Source organism: Rhinopithecus bieti, unplaced genomic scaffold (genome assembly GCF_001698545.2).
Source record: "Rhinopithecus bieti isolate Rb0 unplaced genomic scaffold, ASM169854v2 scaffold_6946, whole genome shotgun sequence".
Lineage (NCBI taxonomy): Eukaryota > Metazoa > Chordata > Mammalia > Primates > Cercopithecidae > Rhinopithecus > Rhinopithecus bieti.
The window spans coordinates 1,165,373-1,188,106 of record NW_016805697.1 but is presented as its reverse complement, the minus strand read 5'-3'; the positions used below and the strand labels follow the sequence as shown (position 1 = coordinate 1,188,106).

Genomic DNA, 22,734 nt, shown 5'->3' with positions numbered 1-22,734 from the left:
AGAGGCAGGCAGGATGTGTTTATCATCGGGTCGTCTGATGGTTGCCTCCCAAAGTGCTGGGATTCGGGCCCTGGAGTTCTTTCTCTTTGCAGCCCCGGTACTTTTCTTTGTAAATTCTACAATCCTGGCCTCCTGAGACTCTCAGATAAGGGAGTCTCCTCCACTCAGGAAGACCAATGGGCTCTGTCTAAGTTCCCTCATCCCGAGCCATGGCCAGGAAACTCTCTCTAGGTAAACTGGGACAATCATAGGGCTCATCTTACTTGTTTTCCATCTTGAACCAATCACTGTCCTGTGTTACCTGTGTCTAATATCTTCAAACCAGTGTTTCATATATTTTGTCTTTTTTTTTTTTTTCAGTTGTTTCAGGTGGGAGGATAAATCTGTTTCCTGTTACTCCATCTTGGCTGGAATCAGAATTCCACTGCCTTATTAAGTAGTTTTAAATCTTCTTTTCTTTGCTTATACTGTTATCTCTTCTAGAATATCCACTTGATGAACTTTTTTTAAGGTCCCAAGGCCAGGTCAAATGTTACCTCCTGTATATAGCCTAATCCTAATCTCCAGGAAGAAATAACCATTCCCTTCTTCGTGCTCCCATGGAAATTATTATATTTCTACTATAATATGTGTCACATTTTATCCCAATTGATTGATTAAGGTATCTGACTTTCCTGTTGGAATGTGAAAGAAAATGGATTTCTATTCTGTTGAAATGGTGTGGATCTCAACAAATCAGACCCAAGCTAAGACTGGGACTATACAATGATGAAAAGATACGTTTCCTACTGTATCAGTCAGGGTTCTTCAGAGAAACAGAGCCAATAGAATATATCTTTGTTAATCCGTATACGAAGAAATGCATTTTTTTTTTTTTTTTTTTGAGACAAAGTCTCACTCTGTCGACCAGGCTAGAGTGCAGTGGTACGATCTCGGCTCACTGCAACCTCTGCCTCCCGGGTTCAAGAGATTCTCCTACCTCAGCCTCCCGAGTAGCTGGGACTACAGGCGTGTGCCACCATGCCTAGCTAATCTTTGTATTTTTTTTAGTAGAGACGGGGCTTCACCATATCCAGGCTGGTCTCGAACTCCTAACCTTGTCATCTGCCCGCCTCGGCCTCCCAAAGTTCTGGGATTACAGGCATGACCCGCTGCGCCCGGCCATGTTTTGTTTTGTTTTGTTTTGTTTTGTTTGTTTTTTGGGGGTTTTTTTGAGACAGAGTCTCGCTCTGTCACCCAGGCTGGAATGCAGTGGCACGATCTTGGCTCACGACATCCTCTGCCTCCAGGGTTCAAGTAATTCTCCTGCCACAGCCTCCTGGGTAGCTGGGCTTACAGGCATGTGCCACCACGCCCAGCTAATTTTTCTATTTTTAGTAGAGACGGGGTTTCTCCATGTTGGTCAGGCTGGTCTCGATATCCCAACCTCAGGTTATCCGCCCACCTCAGCCTCCCAAAGTGCTGGGATTACAGGTGTGAGCCACCACGCCCGGCTGAAGAAATATATTATGAGGAATTGGCTTATGTGATGATGGGCACTGAGAAGCCCCATGATCTGCCATCTACCAGCTGGAAACCCAGGAGAGCCAGTGGTGTAGTTCAAAGATCCTGAGTGCCAGTAAGATGATGGTGTAGATTCCAGACCAGATTCAAAGGCCTGAGAATCAGGAGCACTGATGGCAGGGGAAGATAAATGTCCTAGCCTAAGCAGTCAGTCAGACAATGAATTCAACCTTCCACCACAATTTTGTTGTATTCAGGTCCTCAAGATTAGCTGATGCCCACCCAAAATGGGGAAGGCCTTCTGCTTTGTTGAGTCCACTTATTCCAATGCTAATCTCTCCAGATAGACCCTCTACACACCCAGAAATAATGCTTGACCAGCTACCTGGGCATCTTGTATCCCAGTCAAGCCATCATATAAAATTAACCATCCCACCTTCCTTTAAGGTATGAATAGATTAGAGAGAGAGCATCCTTTTAGGCCAATAAGCCATCACAATGTCATAAGAGAGCAGTCTGCATGAGATGCTGTGCACCGTGTGTAGGAAGAAACATCACAATTTTGTTTCATCTAAAAATTGAGGGCTAAGTAGGAATCTAAAGTAGGAAGGTATAGGTAAAAGGTTGGCTAAAAGAAGTTCTACTTGAGTAAACAATGGGTGGAAATACAGGCAGATACACAGAACATGGTGTGTTTGAGGAAGGGCAACTAATTTTAGCATGAACTATTTCAATGCAGTTTTCTTTATTCATTTGCATGTGTAAATGATGAGAAAAACTAAACCAAAGTCACTTCATCCCTTAATATTTATTGAATGCCTACTCTATGTCATACTCTGCTAAATTCTCAGGCTGCAATGATGAGTAGAATGAGGTCCAGTCTCTGTTCCTATTTAGCTAAATAGTCAACATCAATTGCTGAAGGCCCAATATAGATGGCATATGTAGAATAAAATAGCATCCAATTATCAAGGTAGGCCAAGTAAGTTCTTATGATGAAAACACATGAGGCAGACATTCCAGGTGAATTTTTTTCAGCACATTATTAGTTCACTTCTCATCACAAGTAACCTTGGCATCTGCTCTGTGCTCAGGGAATGCAAACTAGTATTAGCCACATCAGGCCAGGTGCGGTGGCTCACACCTGTGATCCCAGCAGTCTGGGAGGCTGAGGCGGGCGGATCACGAGGTCAGGAGATTGAGACCATCCTGGTTAACAGAGTGAAACCCCGTCTCTACTAAAAAATGCAAAAAATTAGCCGAGCGTGGTGGCGGGCGCCTGTAGTCCCAGCTACTCAGGAGGCTGAGGCAGGAGAATGGCATGAACCCGGGAGGCGGAGCTTGCAGTGAGCAGAGATCACACCACTGCGCTGCAGCCTGGGCCACAGAGTGAGACTCCATCTCAAAAAAAAAAATTAGCCACATCAGCACACAGAAATGACAGGAAGAAAAAAAGGAAGGAAGGCAAAACTGCTCCCCCCAAAGGATATTAAAAATATTTTTATTCGGCTGGGCACAGTGGCTCACACCTGTAATCCCAGCACTTTGGGAGCCCGAGGCGGGCGGATCATGAGGTCTGGAATCGAGACCATCCTGGCTAACACGGTGAAACCCCGTCTCCACTAAAAATACAAAAAATTAGCCAGGTGTGGTGGCGGGCGCCTGTAGTCCCAGCTACTCGGGAGGCTGAGGCAGGAGAATGGCGTGAACCCAGGAGGTGGAGCTTGCAGTGAGCCGAGATCGCGCCACTGCACTCCAGCCTGGGTGAAAAGTGAGACTCCGTCTCAAAAAAAAAAAAAAAAAAATGTATTCTACCTCCTCTTTCTGTATTACCCATTTTTATTAGTCCATTATATTTAGCTTAGTTAAATACTGGCCTAGAGGGATACTGAAGAGGCTGTTATATCACAGCACTTTCTCTTCTATCTGTACAGACCTGCATTCATGGAAGGGGGATTTCTTATGGAAAGTTATTTGTAATGCAGCTAAGTTATCCTAAAATAAACAAATTTGGAAGACTAAGGGGCTGACGATGGTCTGTTACTAAAGAATCGCTGTTATCTGAGCATTGTATGTGCATTTCAAATAACTCTCAGGAGGAGTTTGTATAGCTTTTGTTTTTTGTTTTTGTTGTTGTTGCTGTTTAGAGACAGGGTCTCACTATATTGCCCAGGCTGGTCTCGACCTCCTGGGCTCAAGTGATCCTCCACCTCCCAAAGTGCTGGGATTGTAGGCATGAGCCACCACATCTGACCTTATAGAGCATTTTTAAAGGGAGAAGAGGGAGAATAGTTTGATATTTTCTGTCCTCATCTCAGTCAGATGCCTTTTTTTTTTTTTTTGGTCCAATGTATTCTTCCTCAAAAGGGCAGAATCCAAGTCAGATGCAGTGCGAGCGAAGGGGTTAGTCTGTTTTATAAACTGTTAGAGAGATTTAAAAAATAGGCAATCTAATTGACTCATACATGGCTCACAGCCATATAAATGCTTGCAAAATTGCTTCCTGCACAGTAATAGTGACCACAGAGAAGCAGAAGTAAAATGGAAGCAAGCGAGATGACAGCTCTTAGGAAATCTTTAGCAGGACTTTCAAACTTTTGTTAAACTTTTTGTTTAACCTTGTGGAGAACTCTCTTTTGGAAAATTAAGTGTACTTTCAACAAGCATACTGCAAGTCAAAATTCACATAATTCGCTTACAAAATAAGACCTCGTTGGTAGCAAATTTCATTTCTAGAAATATATTGTCTTTCAGAACCAACAGAGAAGCAATTTTTTTTTTCAAGAAGGATTGCGGCTACGTTGTTACCAGGAGATTTATAATCTGCTTTTTTTTTTTTTTTTTTTGAGACGGAGTCTCGCTCTGTAGCCCAGGCTGGAGTGCAGTGGCCGGATCTCAGCTCACTGCAAGCTCCACCTCCCGGGTTCACGCCATTCTCCTGCCTCAGCCTCCCGAGTAGCTGGGACTACAGGCGCCCGCCACCTCGCCCGGCTAGTTTTTTGTATTTTTCAGTAGAGACGGGGTTTCACCGTGTTAGCCAGGATGGTCTCGATCTCCTGACCTCGTGATCCGCCCATCTCAGCCTCCCAAAGTGCTGGGATTACAGGCTTGAGCCACTGCGCCCGGCCTATAATCTGCTTTAAACATGTTACTGAGAAAGAAGTTGACTTAACTACTAAGTTTGCTATTTACATTTAATTAAGGGCATTACTTAAAATGTATTTTTGCATTTGGGCTATTAACAATGTACACATTTATAACTTTCCTCATATTCACTTTTTTTTTTTTTTTGAGACGGAGTCTCGCTGTGTCGCCCAGGCTGGAGTGCAGTGGCGCGATCTCAGCTCACTGCAAGCTCCGCCTCCCGGGTTCCCGCCATTCTCCCGCCTCAGCCTCCGAGTAGCTGGGACTACAGGCGCCCGCCACCGCGCCCGGCTAGTTTTTTTTTTGTATTTTTAGTAGAGATGGGGTTTCACCGTGTTAGCCAGGAGGGTCTCGATCTCCTGACCTCGTGATCCGCCCGCCTCGGCCTCCCAAAGTGCTGGGATTACAGGCTTGAGCCACCGCGCCCTGCCCTCATATTCACTTTTAACAAACTCTTTCTTTTGCTATCTTCTTCAGGACTCCCTGCCCTTGTATTGATTAGCTTTACCTGTAATTTATTTCCTGGTGTCTCCTTATACTTTGCTGAAACATGCACCATGCATAATTTGTTTTTTTGGTCTCTTGCCAATCATACGCCCCCCAAAAAAGCATATCTCATCTGTTTGTACTTTCCTTTTACTACTTAATTAAAAGTAATCGGTTGAAATATTATACTGAAATTAATCTCTAAATTCATTGGTTGGTTACCAACTTGGAGGTAGGAAATCATTTTTTCTATGTAAAACTTCACTCTAAAAGCCTGAGTTGCAATAACAATAACAAAGGCCGGGCGCAGTGGCTCATGCCTCTAATCCCAGCACCTTGGGAGGCTGAGGTGGGCGGATCACAAGGTCAGGAGATCAAGACCATCCTGGCTAACACAGTGAAACCCTGTCTCTACTAAAAATACAAAAATTAGCTGGGCATGGTGGCAGGTGCCTGTAGTCCCAGCTGCTGGGGAGGCTGAGGTAGGAGAATGGCGTGAACCCGGGAGGCGGAGCTTGCAGTGAGCCGAGATGGCGCCGCTGCACTCCAGCCTGTGCGACAGAGTTAGACTCCATCTCAAAAATAAATAAATAAATAAATAACAATATAGTTGCACAATATATAAACAATTATCTCCTGAGTGACTGGGCATGGTAGCTCACGCCTGTAATCGCAGCACTTTGGGAGGCCGAGGCAGATGGATCATGAAGTCAGGAGATTGAGACCATCCTAGCTAACACGGTGAAACCCCATCTCTACTAAAAATACAACAAAATTAGCCAGGTGTGGTGGCGCACACCTGTAGTCCCAGCTACTCGGGAGGCTGAGGCAGGAGACTGGCGTGAACCCGGGAGGTGGAGCTTGCAGTGAGCCGAGATCATGCCACTGCACTCCAGTCTGGGTGACAGAGCAAGACTCCGTCTAAAAAACAATTATCTCCTGAGTTACAAAAACATTTTTCAGGCATCCACTTGAACTTTTATAATTTATTTCATTACTCTCCTTATTGGCTTGCAAATAATAATTTATAAGAATTTTATGTATCATCATTTTGAGTCAAAATGAAAGCCTGAATTTCCTTTAGAAACTAAGAAAAACTAATTTATTATTAAAGTGATTTTGTTTTTGTTGTTGTTTTATTTAATTTTTTGAGACAAGTTCTCACTCTGTCACTCAGGCTGGAGTGCAGTGACACAATCTTAGCTCTCTGCAACCTCTGCCCCCCAGGCTCAATCAATCCTCCCACCTCAGCCCCTTGATTAGCTAGGACCACAGGCGTGTACCACCACGCCCATATATATATATATATTTTTTTTTTTTTGTATTTTTAGTAGAGATGGGTTCTCACCATGTTGCCCAGGCTGGTCTCAGACTCCTGAACTCAAACTATCTGCCTGCCTCAGCCTCCCAAAGTGCTGGGATTACAGGCGTGAGCCATGGTGCCCTGTCAGTGATTTTATTTTTGGTCTTTCGTGGTTTTCTTATGAAACTTTAAAACATTTTATGTATATGTTTATGTGACTACTAAATTGACATCAACTGATAAAAGAGTTGAACCGTTCTAAGAGAATAAAAGTTTGATTTAAGTCCTGTATTTAAGTTCTTTCAATTCCATCATTAAAATTATATGTGTGTGTATGTGTGTGTATGTAAACACAAGCCAAGACCATGCCACTGCCCTCTAACCTGGGCGACGGAGTGAGACTCTGTCTCAAAACAAACAAACCAACACACAAAAATTAGCTGGCCTTCGTGGCACACCCCATAATGCCAGCTACTTGGGTGGCTAAGGTGTGAATCACTTGAACCCAGGGGGCGGAGGTTGCAGTGAGCTGAGATCACACCACTGTACTTCAGCCTGGGGTGACTGAGTGAGACCCTGTCTCAAAACAAACAAACAAACAAAACCCAAAAAAACCCAAGATGGATGGATTATCTTTTAGGAGAAATCTTTTTTTGAATAAAGTTTATTGAGAATCTATTGAAAAGTCTTAGCCGCTGATATACTTTGGATATGTGCCCCCTCTAAAACGTGTGTTGAATTGTAATCCCCAGTGTTGGGGGTGGGTCCTGGTGGGATGGGAGGTGATTCGATCGTGGTGGTGGATTTCTCACGAATGAATTAGTTCTATCGTCTTGGTGCCGTCCTCACGATAGTGAGTGAGCCCTCATGAGATCTGACTGTTTAAAAGTGTGTGGCGCCTCCCCCCGAACTCTCTCTCTCTTGCTCCTGCTTTCACCATGTAAGGTACCTTCTCCTGTTTTGCCTTGTCCCATGAGTAAAAGCTCCCTGAGGCTTCCCCAGAAGTCAAGCAGATGCTGGTGCCATGCTTGTACAGCCTGCAGAACTTTAAGCCAATTAAACCTATTTTCTTTATAATTTATCCAGTCTCAAGTCTTTCTTCATAGCAGTGCAAGAATGGCCTAACACATCCCCCAACTGACAACAGTAAAATTCCCAGTTCATCTAGCTCCCTGAGGACATATCTGATCTAATATTGAATTTGTCAGCCCTGAATTGAAATTCAACATTTGCTTGTGGATGCCTACGATTTTTGCACATCTCTAGAATTATAGAGAAACCATTGTGATTCACTATGCTTTGTATAATTCCTAGCACACAGTAAATAAATGTGGGACAAAATGGAGAAAGGGAGACATAGAGAGAGGAAAGTGTTTTTTAAAAAATAAGTCAGGGTATAAATCCTATCGAATTCCTGTCCTGAACTAGAAAATTTCCCCTCTGTATTATGCCATAGTGTAGGATGCTTGCTATTCCAAACTGGGTTTCAATAATTTGAGATTTCCTATGGGTCTCATGAGATATTTTGGACATTTTCCAGATCAAAAATGTTCTCAATTTTCTCAGAGAATTTAGGGATTACAATTAAAATATATGGAAAAAGAGAAGCTACAACCTTCAAATCACTACCCAGATATGTCCTGCCCTCTTCCCCATAGTCTTTGTGGCTTAAAACACAGGAACAGGTGAGGTCAAATGAAGTTTTGGGAAAAGACTGCACTTTTTAACCCAAAGAAGGGCAGCAGGGAGCAGAGCCATAGGTCATGGTTTTAGCCACTGCCACTGAATTTTCGATCCTTCCATTAAAACAGCCAACAAATACAGAAAGAGACCTATTTCTGGCCTATCTAGATGAAAAATAGATGAGTACATTTAACTCCCACTTTGCTGTCCTGTAGCCCCCAAGCCACTGGCTCCTTGGCGGAAAAGTTCGCCTTCCCCTCCACTTCCAGATTTACATATATGGGTGTAGCTTTACTCTGGAGTAGAAAGGCTGTCACTCAAGTTCTGTGTAAAGGATAAACCCTTTACCTGTGTTGACAGAACTCCACAGGGCAGGCCAGGCAAATGAATATGCTTGTTGCTAGGATACCAGGCTGTTTCCATGACAGGCGGCCACTGCTGTTTGCTACTCTCTTGACCACTAGCACACACACCTGTTCCTTAAGAAATATGCTTGTTTCCCTTCATTATAAGGCAAATATTTAGTAGAAAATAACACAACTACATGGCTGCAACTTCTCTAGCTTTCCAGAAGAAATATAATGCATCAATTACAATTTGATGTGTGGAAAGGGAATTCACATATCCATGTGAAACCCAAGTCTTCATACGCAATAAAATGTTTTATATGATTGACTGATTCATTGTTACATTTATAGCCCATTGTGTGCCATGGAAGAGTTGAGTCAACAAAGCATATGGTTTCTGAGCAAAGCATATTGTTTCTGAGGCCACTCAAACATTCGTCCTACATGGTGCTTATACAGTGGCTGTTTTATGAGGTTTTCAAAGATTACAATTCGTGGCTCCCTATGGAACTCACCTTCTTTTTTTTTTGAGACAGGATCTCATTCTGCTGCCCAGGCTGGAGTGCAGTGGCACAATCACTGCTCACTGCAGCCTCGACCTCCCAGGCTCAAGCAATCCTCTCACTTCAGCCTCCTTTGTAGCTGGGAGTACAGGTGCACACCACCACGCCTGGTGAATTTTTGTATTTTTTGTAGAGATGGAGATCTCGCTGTGTTGCCCAGGTTGGTGTTGAGCTCCTGGACGTGAGCAATCTGCCTGCATCGGCCTCTGAAAGTGTTGGAATATAGGCATGAGCCACTGCGGCTGGCTGGAAATCACCAGTTGTTTTTTTTTTTTTCTCCTACTGGCATCCAGTTGTCACCAAAATTGCCACCACTACTGACTATGACTGCTAGCCAGGACCAGGACTAAGGTGCCTAGGTGCAAATTTTAAGTAGGTCCCCACTTTCAGGGTCATGCATGTGCACTCCTGCCAGCATCTACCCAAAGGTAATGAATACCTGAGTCAAGGGTGCCAAGGTCTGGATCATAGTGATGGTTGTACAATTGTATAAATTTACTAAAAACAATTCAAATGTGCATGTCCAGTGGTTGTAGTTTATCACACATAAATTATATCTCAATAGAACTGTCAACAATGACCAAACAAATACTCTGTAGGCACCCCTGTATCACTGAAGTAATTTTCAAATCTCTTTTATAATGTGTGCTGCGGTTTGGATATGTGACTGTCTCTCCCGTTTGACTGTTAAGTTCGTCGAAGGTAAGAACTGCATTTTACACACTTTTGTAACTTCCCAGTGATCAGCTGGATTCGCTGCACATAAAAAATGTTCAATAAATATTTGCTGAGTGTTTTATGGCATATATTTAATATCTTGCTTCCTGAACTTCTAGCTTTGGGTCTTCTTTGAGAGCCAAACTTTGTTGTATCTTATATTCTACCATCACAAATGCTAGAAGTGTAAAGCATATCTCTATTCACTTTATATTTGCCCATGAATACATTTTTTTACACAGCTCTATGTAAAGGCTTGTTAGAGGTCGTTAGGGAGTAGGGTCTGAAGAGGGGGATAAATTGAGCAAGAGACAAAGACTGATCTGTATTTCCTGTTGCATCAAGAATAATGAATGCAGTGCAAAAAGGGGAGGGGGAGGCAAGGATGGTGACATTTACAACTTGTGTTTATCCCTTCCCCTTTCCATAGGATATTTTCACTTTAAAAGGAGAAGAATGTAAGGGAACCTATTTAAACAAGGGATTTATGACACAGAAAAGGAAAAAATAAAAATAAAATTCTTTCCAGAAACCAGAAAGTCTACCAAAGGATGCACCTTGTTCCAATGTGATATCAGAACATAGAGAAACTAATTTAAAAAAACCACTTGAGATATAATATTCCTCTGACCCCAAATTCTTGAGCAAAAATAAAAACAAGAAAATGACTGTTTTATGTTAACCACATGGAAACAGGGCATAATTCTGGGCAAAAGCCCTTTGAAACAGACAGAATTAGTTCTGTCACCAAAAGAGGTAGAAAGATTGGTGGTTGTCTGTTGCTATGGGTGGGTTGGGCTGTGACTGCTAATGGATACAGTTTCTTTTTGGGGTGATGAAATGTTCTAAAAGTTATTGTGGTGACAGTAGAACAACTCAGTGAATGTATTTTTAAAACTATATGATAGGCCAGGTGCTGTGGCTCACGCCTGAAATCCCAACATCTTGGGAGGCCAAGACAGAGGCCAGGAATTTGAGACCAGCCTGGCCAACATTGAGAAATCCCATCTTCACTAAAAATACAAAAATCAGCCAGATATGGTGGCTCATGTCTGTAATCCCAGCTGCTCAGGAGGCTGAGGCAGGAGAATCACTTGAACCCGGGAGGCAGCAGTTGCAGTGAGCTGAGCCACTGCACACCAGCCTGGGTGACAGTAGGAGACTCTGGAGAAAAACACACACACACACACAATACAAGAATCATATCTCAATAGAGTATATATATAGACATACACACATGCACATGTATTTATGAATATATATATACATCTATGTGTGTGTATAGTCTCCACTGAAAACCCTTCAATGGTTTGGATAAAGTCCAGCACCTTAGAACTGCCCACACAGCCCTTCATTACCTTCATCTACTCATCCCAGCTGTACCTCTTGCCATTTTCCACCAGGGACCCCAGGATCCAGACATACTAAATGATTTGCAGTTTTCCTCATCTTTGTACTTTTGCAGAAGTTGTTTTACTGCCTAGAATACCTTTATTCTTCTTTTTCCTCTTACTCCTGTTAGTTTTTCAAAACTCAGGTTCAATTTCATCTATGGGAACTCATTCCTGTACCATACAACATGGTTAGGTTAAGTACCCTCTGGTAATTTCTTTTTCTTTCTTTTCTTTTTTTTTCTTTCTTTTTTTTTTTTTTTTTTTGAGATGGAGTCTTGCTTTGTTGCCCAGGCTAGAGTGCAATGGCGCGATCTCGGCTTACTGCAGTCTCCGCCTCCCAGGTTCACGCCATTCTCCTACCTCAGCCTCCCAAGTAGCTGGGACTACAGGTGCCTGCTACCACGCCCGGCTAATTTTTTTGTGTTTTTAGTAGAGACGAGGTTTCACCGTGTTAGCCAGGATAGTCTCGATCTCCTGACCTCATGATCCACCCGCCTCGGCCTCCCAAAGTGCTGGTTTTGTAATTTATTTTGTATTTGTCTGTCTCCTCGATTAGATTATAAACTCTTTAAGTCTTATATCTTATTCTTAATAGCTAGTATAGGGTCTGGCACATGTTGGCACTACATTTATTCCAAAAAAATTTAATGAATTAATATTTTGATTCTACTCCTTTTATTGTACTATAAATTATTTGTATCTTTATTTCTTCAATAAATTGTGAGCTCCTTACTCTTATTCATCTTTGTATTTCTCAGGTAACACAATTTCAAGTATATAATAGATATTCCATAATACAATGATGGATGTATATTATATTATATTATATTATATTATATTATATTATATATTATATTAATTATTGGATGAGACTCTACAGAAAACAGTTAAACTACAGGTATCATATGTTGACATGGCTTTCATTTTCTTTAGAGATGGGGTCTCACATGTTGCCCAGGCTGGTCTCCAACTCCTGGGCTTAAGCCATTCTCCCACTTTGACCTCCCAAATTGCTGGGATTACAGGTATGAGCCACCATGCTCAGCCTCTGACATGGATTTCTGAAAGTCCTAAAATGTGTTTTTAAAATGTATACTGCGGCCGGGCACCATGGCTCATGCCTATAATCCTAGCAGTTTGGGAGGCCGAGGTGGGCAGATTGCTTGAGCTCAGGAGTTTGAGACCAGCCTGGCCAACATGGTGAAACCTCATCTCTACAAAAAATACCAAAAAATTAGCCAGGCATGGTGGCACATGCCCGTAGTCCCAGCTACTTGTGGGACTATGGTGGAAGGATCACTTGAGCCCAGGAGGTTGAGGCTGCAGTGAGCTGAGATTGCACCATTGCACTTCAGCCTAGGTGACAGCGTGAGACCCTGTCTCCGAAACAAACAAAACAAAACAAAACACCCACACACACACACACACAAATAAAATGTGTACGGCAAGTATCATTAAATATGTAGATATAGATCAATAATTTGGTTTATCTAATTCATAAAGAAACATTTCATTCTAGAGAGAAATATGACTTATTAAATAATATGTTCAAGTTGATTAAAACTCACACATAAAGTAATTTAACAATTGAACGTATGTCCCCAACACATACCAAATCAAAACAGTCTGTCTTTGTTTGTAGGATATGATCGAATTTCCGGCAGCAAATAGAATTCGCTGGCCCATTATACTAACACAAAGGCTGTTAGAATGTGAATGCCTGATGCATATTAAGCACTGACATTCAGGGGTCAGGTGGAATAGTGTTTTATAAACTCAATCAGTCTTTATTACAGCAATAACAAATAATTTCACAGAAACAATCTCCAGGCGCATGATATCACAGAAGGTGCGTATAATTCAAATCTGAATAGCCATATTTGAATGATCAAGTGTGTTTTCTATATAAGATATAATAAAATGTTAGCTTTTGACTGGGTGCAGTGGCTCATGCCTGTAATACCAGCACTCTGGGAGGCCGAGGCTGGCGGATCACAAGGTCAGGAGATCAAGACCATCCTGGCTAACACAGTGAAACCCTGTCTCTACTAAAAATACAAAAAATTAACCAAGTGTGGTGCCACGTGCCTGTAGTCCCAGCTACTCGGGAGGCTGAGGCAGGAGAATCACTTGAACCCGGGAGGTGGAGGTTTCAGTGAGCCAAGGTTGCACCACTGCACTCCAGCCTGGGCAACAGAGTAAGACTCCATCTCAAAATAAATAAATAAATAATTGAATAAATAAATAAAACTGTAAACTTTTTTTTTTTTTTGAGATGGAGTCTCACTCTGTCACCCCAGTCTGGAGTGCAATGGTATGATCTCGGCCCACTACAGCCTCTGCCTCCCGGGTTCAAGCCATTCTCCTGCCTCGGTTTCCCAAGTAACTGGAATTACAGGTGCCCACCACCACACTCGGCTAATTTTTGTATTGTTTTAATAGAGACGGGTTTTTACCATGTTAGTCAGGCTGGTCTCAAGCTCCTGACCTCAAATGATCCACCCAGCCTCCTGAAGTACTGGGATTACAGGCGTAAGCCACCGTGCCCCGCCATAAAATGTTAATTTTGAAAACATTGTAAGACAGTGGATTCAGGAAGCCTTATTGGAAATAATCATGTTATATACCCATTTACAGATGAGGAAATGAGGGTACAGCAACACTAGGTTACTCGCTCAAGGTCAGATCAGTAAAAAGTGTCAAATCCAAGCTGTTACCAATGTGTTCTGAACTTTAAATTTGAGTTATTCCCAGTGGTACCATGCTGCCTGCATCTTTTCAAAACATGAATTGTACTGGGGAGATTATAAAGCAGTTAGCTGGGTGTGGTGGGGAGTGCTTGTAGTCTCAGTTACTCCAGAGGCTGAGGTGGGAGGATCACCTGAGCCCAGGAGTTAAAAGCTGCAGTGAGCTATGACAGTGTCACTGGGAGACAGAACGAGACCCTGTCTCAAAAAATAAAAATAAACAAAGATGGAGATGCGAACTCCATCCCACTCCTCAATCCATATCTGTTGATCTAGAGTCTAATGACCACCTAACTTAATAAAGTCAGGTGCCAGAGTAAACGAGCACTGCACACATGTGGGTTTCACAGACATTTCTTCCTGATCCTGTGGACTGAACCAGGCCTCTTTTCCTCCTTGATTGGCAATGGCACTCCTCCCAGGCATTTAGAAGTGAGCACTTGGGCCTTAAAGGAGCGAGTTGGTCTTTGAAAAAGCTGTTCTTCCTGACCTTTCAACTGGCAAAATTCATACTAGCTTTCATAGACCATATGCTGATTTAGTGAGTACTGACTGTGACAAGTCATTGCACTCTTTTACACATTTTATCTTGTTTTGTTTTATCCCTACAGAAACTCACTGAAACATATAGCATTCTTATCATATCATTTTACAGATGAAGAAACACCTCAAGGGAGGTTAAGTAATTTGCTCAAGATAATGAGGTAGCAAGCATTGAATGCAGAATTTGATCCAGAGAGGAAGACTCCAGAGCCCAGGCTATTATTCTCTTGCCTTTGAACATAAAAATAGTTGAGTCCGTTCTGTGCTGAACTCCCACCTCTGCACCTTTAATCATCAGGCCCCAGCAGTTAAGATCTCTTCAAAGCTTCTGCATGGCTTCAGACTAACTGGGTAACAAAACAAATATCAGAAGTAAAACATCCATTTTGAATCTAAAAAACAGTCTCTAAGATTCAAAGTGTTCACGGATTAGAAGACTGAATATTTTTGCCAATTCTCCCCAAATTGGTCTACGGATTCAGTGTGATCCCAGTCAAAATTCTGGCAGACTTCTTTGTATATATGAAAAGCTGATTCTAAAATTGACTATGATTTATAATCATCAAAACAATGTTTTAAAAATTGGAGGATTCACACAACCTGATTTCAACACTTAATCTAAAGCTACAGTAACCAAGAGGATGTTGAACTGGTTTTAAAAATAGGGACGTAGATAAATGAAATAAAATGGAGAATCCAGAAATAGACTCACCAATAGATGGTCAACTGACTTTTAACAAAGGAGCAAAAGCATTCAGTAGACAAAGAATACTCTTTTTAACAAATGCAGCCAAAACAACTGGACAATCAAAAGCATAAAAAATAAGCCTTAATCCACATCCTGCAAGATATACAAACATCAAATTAAAATCGATCATAGGGCTGGACTCAGTGGCTCACGCCTGTAATCCCAGCACTTTGGGAAGCCAAAGCGAGTGGATCACTTGAGATCAGGAGTTCAAGAGCAGCCTGGTTAACATGGTGAAAACCCATCTCAAAATACAAAAATTAGCCAGCTGTGGGGGCACACACTTGTAATCCCAGCTACCCAGGAGGCTGAGGCAGGAGAGTAGCTCGAATCCGGGAAGCAGAGGTTACAGTGAGCTGAGATTGCGCTGCTGCACTCCAGCCTGGTTGACAGAGTGAGACTTCATTTCAAAAAAACAAAAAATAAAAGTAAAATAAAATAGATCATAGACCATATAAATAAAACCATAGACCATATAGTAAAATCTAAAACTATAAAGTTTCTGGAAGAAGAAAACATAGAAGAACATTATTATGACCTTGGGTTACACAAAGATTTTTTAGATAGGACACACAAAAAAATATGAGCCACAACAGAAAAAAAAAATCAATAAATTGGATTTAATAAAATTTTTTTTAACTTTTACTCTTTGACAAACACTCTTAGGAAATTAAAAGACAATTACGTACTGGGTACAATATCTATAAATCACATATATCTAGAATATATAAAGAATTCTCATATATCAATAATAAGAAAACAAGCAATCTGGCCAGGCACAGTGGTTTATACCTATAATCCCAGCACTCTAGGAGGCCAAGACAGTTGGATTGCTTGAGCCCAGAAGTTCGAGAAAAGCTTGGGCAACATGGTGAAACCCTATCCCTACAAAAAAATACAAAAATTAGCCAGGCATGGTGGTGTGGACCTGTAGTTCCAGCTATTCAGGAGGCTGAGGTGGGAGGATTGATTGAGCCCAGGAGTTGGAGGCTGCAGTGAGCCATGATCATGCCACTGCACTCTAGCCTGGGCAACAGCACAAGACTCTGTCTCCAAAAAAAAAAAAAAAGAAAGAAAAGAAAAGAAAGGAAATAAAACAAGCAATCCAATTAAAATGGGAAAAATAATTGAATAGACCCTTCACCAAAAAAGATATATGAATAAGATATAAGCACATAAAAAGTTGTGCAACATCATTAGGTATTAAAGAAAATCAAATTAAAGCCATAATGAGACAGCATTCCATACCTATTATAATGGCACACACACACAAAAAAATGACAATACTAAATGCTGGCCAGGATGCAGAGCAACTGGAACTCTCATACATTGCTGGTGGGAATAAAAAATGTACAGCCATTTCAGAAAATAATTTGATGCTTTCTTATAAAGTTAAACATATATTTACCCTATGAACCACCAATCTCAATTCTTAGGTATGTACTCAAGGGAAATCAAAATATGTGTTCATACAAATATCTGAATATAAATTTTTATATAACAGTATGGCTGGGTGCAGTGGCTCACACCTGTAATCCCAGAACTTTGGGAGGCAGAGGCAGTTGGATCACCTGAGGTCAGGAGTTTGAGACCAGTCTGGCCAACACAGTGAAATCCCATCTCTACTAAAAATACAAAAAGTAGCTGGATGTGGTGGTGGGCACCTGTAATCCTAGCTACTCGGGAGGCTGAGGCAGGAGAATTACTGGAACCCGGGAGGCGGAGGTTGCAGTGAGCTGAGATAGAGCCACTGCACTCCAGCCTGGGTGACAGAGTGAGAATCCATCTCAATAAATAAATAAAATTTTATAGCCGTTTTATTCATAACCAACAATGACTGGAAGCAACCAAGATGTCTTTCAACAGCTGAATGGATAAATACATCATGGTACATCCATAGAATATCACACGGCAGTAAAAGGGATGGACTATTTATATATGCAAAAATATAGATGACTGTAGTCCAGGCACAGAGGCTTGTGCCTGTAATCCCAGCACTTTGGGAGGCCGAGGCAGGTGGATCATGAAGTCAAGAGTTTGAGACGAGCCTGGCCAACATGGTGAAACCCTGTCTCTACTAAAAATACAAAAATTAGCTGGGTGTGGTGGCATGCGCCTGTATTCCCAGCTACTTGGGAGGCTGAGGCAGGAGAATCGTTTGAAACTGGAAGGTGGAGGTTGCAGTGAGCCTAGACTGTGCCATTGCACTCCAGCCTGGGAGACAGAGCAAGACCACATCTCAAAAATAAAAAATAAAAATAAAAATAAAATGGATGACTACATAAAGCCTTATGCAAAGTGAATAAAACCAGATCCAGAAGGCTACATATATATACACACACACAGATATGTGTGTATATATATATATATTTTGGAGACAAGGTTTACCAGGCCCGGCTAATTTTTGTATTTTTATTAGAGACGGGGTTTCACCACGTTGGCCAGGCTTGTCTTGAACTCCTGACTTCAGGTGATCCGCTCACCTCGGCCTCCCAAAATGCTGGGATTACAGGCGTGAGCCACTGTGCCCAGCCAGAAGGCTATATATTATATGATTGTATGTATATGACATTGTGGAAAAGATAAAACTATAGAGACCAAAAGCACATCAGTGGTTACTAGGGACTAGGGAGGGAGGGAGGGGTTATCTACAAAAGGGCACAAGGGAACTTTTGGGGATGATGGAAATATTCTGGATACATTTGTCAAGATTCCTACATTGTGCACCTAAAAAGTATGAGTTTACTGTGCCTAGATTATAACTCAGCAAGCCTGACTATGAAGAAAATAAATGAATAAATGTAGTCTCTAAAGCAAGGGTTTTTCAAATTAGTGAGATAAAATCCATCGGTGAGTAAGCTGTGAACTCAATTTAGTGGGTTGTGACTGGCATTTTTAAAAAGTGAAATTGGCTGGCCATGGTGTGGCTCATGCCTGTAATCCCAGCACTTTGGAGGGCCAAGATAGGAGGATTGTTTCAGCCTAGGAGTGCGAAATCAGCCTAGGCAATATGTGAGACCCCAGTCTCTACAAAAAGTAAAAAAAATTATCCAGGCATGGTGGCACACGCCTGTGGTCCCAGCTACTTGGGAGGCTGAGGTGGGAGGATTGCTTGTGCCAGGGAGGTGGAGTTTGCAGTGAGCTGAGATTGCACCACTGCACTCCAGTCTGGGCGACAGAGAGAGATTCTGCCTCAAAATAAATGCATAAATAAAGTGAAAATAGACTGATATAAGAAATACCAGTCATTGCACACAGTAAGAGGAATATTGTTAATGAAACATTTGTTTCAGTTTCATATATATGTATATATGTACTATAATAATGTGTCACAAAAAAGAAACCATCATTCAATCTGTTTTTAACATAGGGAATTTAATACAGGAAACTGGTTACACAAATGATAACGCTGAGAAGCCAAATAGGGGAAGGTGGGGCAACCAGAGATTAGCAACAGCAGAAACCACTAATCTTTTTAGACTAGAGGGACAAAGAGAGGAGGCAGTGTGGCTAGATCCCAGAACTAGACTCATCTAATGACAGGAGGGCCTTTCTGGCTGGAGCTGGAGCCAGGGAGGAGACGTAGCCACTGTCAGAGATGCACCTCCGGCAGAGAAAGGCAAAGAGAATCATCCTAGCTTTTCCATTCTTCCTACTCTCCAGCGTTGTGGCAGGGCCTTGTATCAGTAGGACCCAGCCAGGAATCACTTAACAACCTGAGAGCCTCAGAAACACAGCCTGTTGGATCAGCATCCCCATGACATTGCAGCAGAACAGGAGTGGATTTGACAGCAAACAGGCCAGGGGCTGCCACAGTTGTGAAGTAACATATATTTCTGATTGAGGTTTGGGTTCTAAAAGATTTAAAAGCCATTACCTGAGAAAACTTCCCCTCTCAATTGTATGTGGTTCTCTCTACATATTGAAAGAATAAAATCACACTTTCGATCATTAGGGGATAGCAAATTTTGCCCTTTTTATTGTTCTGGTAGAAGGCAGTTTGAACTGAAGAAGTCAGATGGGGAGAATAATCCACTTCTGTCATTAGTGTTCTGTTTGTTTTGTTTCATTTTGTTTTGTTTTAGAGACAGGGTCTCACTCTGTTGCCCAGGCTGGAGTGCAGTGGCATGATCACAGCTCACTGCAACCTCTTCTTGGGCTCAAGTGATGCTCCCACTTCAGCCTCTCAAGTAGCTGGGACTAGAGGCACGCACCACCATTTTCAGCTAATTTTTAAGTATTTTTTGTAGAGATGGGGTCTTGCTATATTGCCCTCCCAAAGTGCTGGAATTATAGGTGTCAGTCACCATGCCCAGACCCTTTTTAGTTTTGGAGTAGTCTTACAAAGGTCTCTTAGTAAAGCAGTTAAAACTTCTAACAGATACAGGTGAAATACAGGCTAGAAACAACAGAACAGGAAAGAAGTATACAAGCAGCGAATATGTAAGCAAAGAAACCAAATGCTTCTCTCCTTGACTGTGTACAAGGAAAATCATAGTACGTGGTTAAAAATTGGCAAGCTGAGTACCAAATTGCCTCTGCTGGCAGCTGTATGTGTGAGAATTCTACAAAATTGCCTGGATCCACAAGGACACCAGCGACCAAAAGTCATTTACACTACCCTGTTTCTGACTGGTGGCTATCTGTTCCTCTGGTTCCAAAACTCTGACCTTCAATTACTTTAGATTTCTGATCCCATCCCAAGAAATGGCTCCCAAGGCTCCCTCAGCCCTTCACTACCTCCTTGATTTGAGACCAAACCTAATGCTTGATCCCTTGGGCTTGGAAACATCCTAGCACCCACTTTTGGACTTCTACCCTGTACTGACAGTGCACGAGCAATGTACTTCAATCTGTTCATTTTCAGTCTGGTCTCCTTCAGTCATCTTTAATATAATTCTGGCAATATCATTTTAAACTCAACTGTGTAATTATCAAGAGTTATTTTTAAAGGCAATGAATATTTGTTGGGTGAATGAGTGGATGGATAGATGGATGGATGGATGGATGGATGGATGGATGGATGGATGGATGAGTGAAGGCAGTGGAAGTCTCAGTTCTGCTTTTCAGTCAGGCTGAGGGGAAGTCCTGAAGCTCTTCCTATATGTGGCTCTGCGTTTGAAGACCACCAGAATGCCATTGCACTGCCATCTAGTGGTAGCATAGCCACACATAGGAAAAGAAATTGCGGAAAAACAAGCCTGAATGCGAAATGAGTGAATGTCACAGCTGTTTCTCAGATTCTGGCTGCTTATAATTGCCTCTCCTCACTTGACTATCTTTGATAGTAATACCATTTCACCTTGATTGTTTAACACATGTACAAAGAACACCAGTAGGATTATATAAATAGATTTCACCAGCTCAGACACCATATGGTGGGATAGGTACTCACTGGTACAATGATGCCAAAGGTCTGTGTGCCTTTTGAGACAGTCAATGAGCCCATGGTTTTCTAAAGTGTGATAACCAGCTGTTTTCAAAAGGAAGCATGATAACAATGTTATTACTTCCACACTTCAGTTTTACTTTGATGACTTCTTTTAGAGAACATGCTTTGGTTTCTGGACAAATGGTAGTCTTTTCCTTTACACAATCTTTTCCTGGATAAATGCTAAATGATAAATTGGTAGAAACTCTTTATCTCATAATGAAATTATGTAAAAATAAAATAAAATAGCTGCAAATTTTAGGCAACCAGGAGTATAAAATGAGGACTGCATGTAATAATAAAACTATTATTAATAATAAACTGTATAATTAAGTTATATTGACTGAAGGGAGTTGAGATTGAGTCAGGCTGGCCTGAGAGATATGAAAACATTTCCCTGAAGGACTTTATATTTGTTTTTCTTTTTTCCCATTATCATCTTATCTTTATCTTAAAGCCTTGGCATTTCTGTTAGAACAAACACACCACAAAATGTTTTTTCTTGTAATACCACTTGGAAAGATAGCAGTGGTATGTCAGATTCAGACAAATTTTTATGCCCCAAGACATTTTACCACCAATACTCAGGATAGTCCATGAAAAGACTCCATGTAAACCCAAATCTAGAGATCTGGCTCAGAAAAACAGCCACTGTTTTCCCCAGAAATGTTAACTGCCTTTGGACCTTTGGCTCAAAGCACCACCTGCCCAGTGCTACCCAGGTAGACAAGCAGGCACAGAGGCCAGCAAACCGTAAGCTAGTGACTGTGGGCAGACCCTTCTCAGCCTCCTTAATCTTAAGAACAAAAAGCTCATCTGGAAAGCAAGGAACATTGATTTGGCACCATCTGGTCACTAAAAGAACTACGTCCCTCAGGCAAGCAGGGTCTCTGATCAACCCTACAAAGTACTGTCCTCTAACTCCCAAGTACCTGTGGTGACCACCTCCTTCCAAAGAGCAAAGGAAGGTTCAGTTCAGAGGACATTAAGGTTTCTTCAGCTCACATAGCAGACAAAAAATCAGACCCTTTTTACCAAGCAGGTCAGGGGCCCACAGATACCCATGGAAATCGGTATGTATTTCTGAGTCAAAAACCTCCATCCATGTCAGGGAAAATTTGAATTGACCTCAGCTATCTTTCTTCTTTAGAACTGTCTGCCTCATACTTTCTGGATGCCTACTTTGGAAAGGTGAACCTTGGCCAAGACACTAAGCTCTTTAAGCCTCAATTTGCTCACAAATAAAATGGGGATAGTGGTATCTACCTCAGAGGGTCATTGTGAGACAATACGTGGCAAGCACTGAGCCTAGCATATAGTACGAATATATAGAACACATTAAGTGAGCAGAAACTGTAGTCGTTGAGTGATTCTACACAGACAGAAATGGAAGAATAGCAGGTTCATGAGAGGAGAAAGAAGAAACAAATACACAGTGCATGTCAACAGGATAACACATAGAGGATTTCTAAAAGCCACCTCCAAGACAAATTCAGGTCCCAGGAGGAAGAGACTCTACAACCCTGAGTTCCAAGAAGGACGAACAGATACATCAAAGGCGATGCATAATTTGGAGGCATGAAACTAAGCAGTGCCTTCACAATACTACACATCCAGAGGGACACAAATGCAGTGTCATCTGTGGACTCGGTCCTCCTGTTAACTTCATACAAGATCAGCCCTCCATCTGCAGGTGTCATAGCTTCCTCAACAATTAGTTCCCAAGTCAAATAAAATACCAACCAAAAAATTGTAGATCTTTCATCTTTTAGGGGAATTTTTACTTGTAAATTTAGGATTCCACCATTTCTTTAAAGCAAAGTCACTAGTAGCTGAGGGTGGTGGCACACGTGGGTGGTACCAGCTACTCAGGAAGTGCAGGTGGGAGGATCACTTGAGGAGCCCAGAAGTATGAGGCTGCAGTGAGCTATGATCGCACCACTCCATTCCGGCCTGGGTGACAGACCGAGACCTCATGTCTTAAAAAAAAAAAAGCAAAAAGCAAAGCCACTACAATATATTAGTGTAAGGAGGGCATGTCTGCTTCATTACAGATGATATCACACATGTTCTTGTTTACTTATTTATTAACTTAATTTTTTTTTTTTTTTTTTTTTTTTTTTTT

General features: G+C 41.8%; 1 pseudogene; it reads right to left on the bottom strand.

Annotated features, from left to right (window-relative positions):
* Nucleotides 1-19,992: 19,992 nt before the first annotated feature.
* Nucleotides 19,993-22,734, bottom strand: part of LOC108530538 (nuclease EXOG, mitochondrial-like) — a 43,941-nt pseudogene continuing 41,199 nt past the window's right edge.